The sequence below is a fragment of the Arachis duranensis genome, chromosome 4 (genome assembly GCF_000817695.3).
Source record: "Arachis duranensis cultivar V14167 chromosome 4, aradu.V14167.gnm2.J7QH, whole genome shotgun sequence".
Lineage (NCBI taxonomy): Eukaryota > Viridiplantae > Streptophyta > Magnoliopsida > Fabales > Fabaceae > Arachis > Arachis duranensis.
Window position 1 is genome coordinate 26,481,435 of NC_029775.3, and position 2,750 is coordinate 26,484,184.

At 34.0% G+C, this 2,750-nt stretch overlaps 1 non-coding gene across 1 annotated transcript; it reads right to left on the bottom strand.

The window, feature by feature from the left end:
• Positions 1-1,703: 1,703 nt before the first annotated feature.
• Positions 1,704-1,807, bottom strand: LOC127747336 (small nucleolar RNA R71). Its single transcript, XR_008009136.1, has one exon. It is a non-coding gene; the product is annotated as a small nucleolar RNA R71 (small nucleolar RNA).
• Positions 1,808-2,750: the final 943 nt, after the last annotated feature.

The window sequence follows — 2,750 nt, forward strand, 5'->3', positions numbered from 1 at the left end:
CCGTTGCCGGGGATTGTTCGAGTATGGACAACTGACGGTTCATCTTGTTGCTCAGATTAGGTAATTTTCTTTTTATTTTTTTTCAAAAAAGTTTTCAAAAATCTTTCAAAAATTTGTCTTTATTTTCATTTTTCTTAAGAATATTTTCGAAAAAAATAATAAAAATACAAAAAAAATCATAAAATCATAAAAATAAAAAAAATTTTGTGATTCTTGTTTGAGTCTTGTGTCAATTTTTAAGTTTGGTGTCAATCGCATGTTTTGAAAATCTCTTGCATTTTTCGAAAATTCATGCATTCATAGTGTTCTTCATGATCTTCAAGTTGTTCTTGGTAAGTCTTCTTGTTTGATCTTGATGTTTTCTTGTTTTGTGTCTTTTATTGTTTTTCATGTGCATTCTTGCATTCATAGTGTCCATGCATTAAAGATTTCTAAGTTTGGTGTCTTGCATGTTTTCTTTGCATAAAAATTTTTTCAAAAATATGTTCTTGATATTCATCATGATCTTTAAAGTGTTCTTGGTGTTCATCTTGACATTCATAGTGTTCTTGCATGCATCATGAATTTTGATTCATAAATTTCATGTTGTGAGTCATTTTTGTTGTTTTTATCTCTCATCATTAAAAATTCAAAAATAAAAAATATCTTTTCCTTAATTTTCTCATAATTTTCGAAAATTTGAGTTGACTTAGTCAAAAATTTTTAAAATTAGTTGTTTCTCATAAGTCAAGTCAAATTTTCAATTTTAAAAATCCTATCTTTTCAAAAATCAAATCTTTTTCATTTTTATCTTATGATTTTCGAAAATTTAAAAAAAATTTTCAAAAATATTTTTCTTAATTTTATCTTTATTTTCGAAAATTATGCTAACAATTAATGTGATTGATTCAAAAATTTGAAGTTTGTTACTTTCTTGTTAAGAAAGGTTCAATCTTTAAATTCTAGAATCATATCTTTTAGTTTCTTGTTAGTCAAGTAATTAATTTTAATTTTAAAAAACTAACACTTCTCTTCACCTCTCTTCATCTCCAATCACTACTTCTATCCTCACCCTTGTGTTTGGGTTCTTCTTCACTTTTATTCCTTTCTTCTTCTACTAATAATAAGGATCCTCTTTACTGTGACATAGATGATTCCTCTTCTTTTCTTGTTCTCTTCTCTTTCATATGAGCATGAACAAGGAAAAAGGCATCTTTGTTGAAGCTGATCCAGAACCTGAAAAGACTCTGAAGAGGAAACTAAGAGAAGCTAAATTACAATAATCCAGAGGCAACCTTTCTGAAATTTTCGAACAAGAGAAGGAGATGGCAGCCAAACCCAACAACAATAATGCAAGGAGAATGCTTGGTGATTTCACTAAACCAACGTCCAAGTTTGATGGAAGAAGCATCTCAATTCCTGCCATTGGAACAAACAATTTTGAGCGGAAACCTCAATTAGTTGCTCTAATGCAACATAACTGCAAGTTTCATGGACTTCCATCTGAAGATCCTTACCAGTTTTTAACTGAGTTCTTGCAGATTTGTGAGACTGTCAAGACAAATGGAGTAGATCCTGAAGTCTACAGGCTCATGCTTTTCCCTTTTGCTGTAAGAGACAGAGCTAGAACATGGTTGGACTCACAACCTAAAGATAGCCTGGACTCCTGGGATAAGCTGGTCACGGGCTTCTTGGATAAATTCTTTCCTCCTCAAAAGTTGAGCAAGCTTAGAGTGGATGTTCAAACCTTCAAGCAAAAAGATGGTGAATCCCTCTATGAAGCTTGGGAAAGATACAAGCAGATGACCAAAAAGTGTCCTTCTGACATGTTTTTAGAATGGACCATATTAGATATATTTTATTATGGTCTATCTGAGTTTTCCAAAATGTCATTGGACCATTCTGCAGGTGGATCCATTCACCTAAAGAAAATGCCTGCAGAAGCTGAAGAACTTATTGACATGGTTGCAAATAACCAATTCATGTACACTTCTGAGAGGAATTTCGTGAATAATGGGATGCCTCAGAGGAAGGGAGTTCTTGAAATTGATGCTCTGAATGCCATATTGGCTCAGAACAAAGTGTTGACTCAGGAAGTCAACATGATTTCTTAAAGTCTGAATGGATGGCAAAATGCATCCAATAGTACTAAAGAGGCATCTTCTGAAGAAGAAGCTTATGATGCTGAAAACCCTGCAATGGCAGAGGTAAATTACATGGGTGAACCTTATGGAAACACCTATAATTCATCATGGAGAAATCATCCGAATTTCTCATGGAAGGATCAACAAAAGCCTCAACAAGGCTTTAACAATGGTGGACGAAATAGGTTAAGCAACAGACAGAGAATTCTGAACAAAGCACTTCTAATTTAGCTAATCTAGTCTCTGATCTGTCTAAGGCCACTTTAAGTTTCATGAGTGAAACAAGATCCTCTATTAGAAATTTGGAGGCACAAGTTGGCCAACTGAGCAAGAAATTAACTGAAACTCCTCTTAATATTCTCCCAAGCAATACAGAAGAGAATCCAAAAGGAGAGTGCAAGGCCATTGATGTAATCAATATGGCTGAATGCACAAGGGATGAGAAGGACGTGAATCCCAATGAGGAAGACCTCATGGGACGTCTCTCAAGCAGGAAGGAGTTCCCTCTTGAGGATCCAAAGGAATCTGAGACTTATATAGAGACCATAGAGATTCTATTAAATCTCCTTCTGCCATTCATGAGATCTGAAGACTATTCTTCATCTGAAGAGGATGAAGATGTAACTG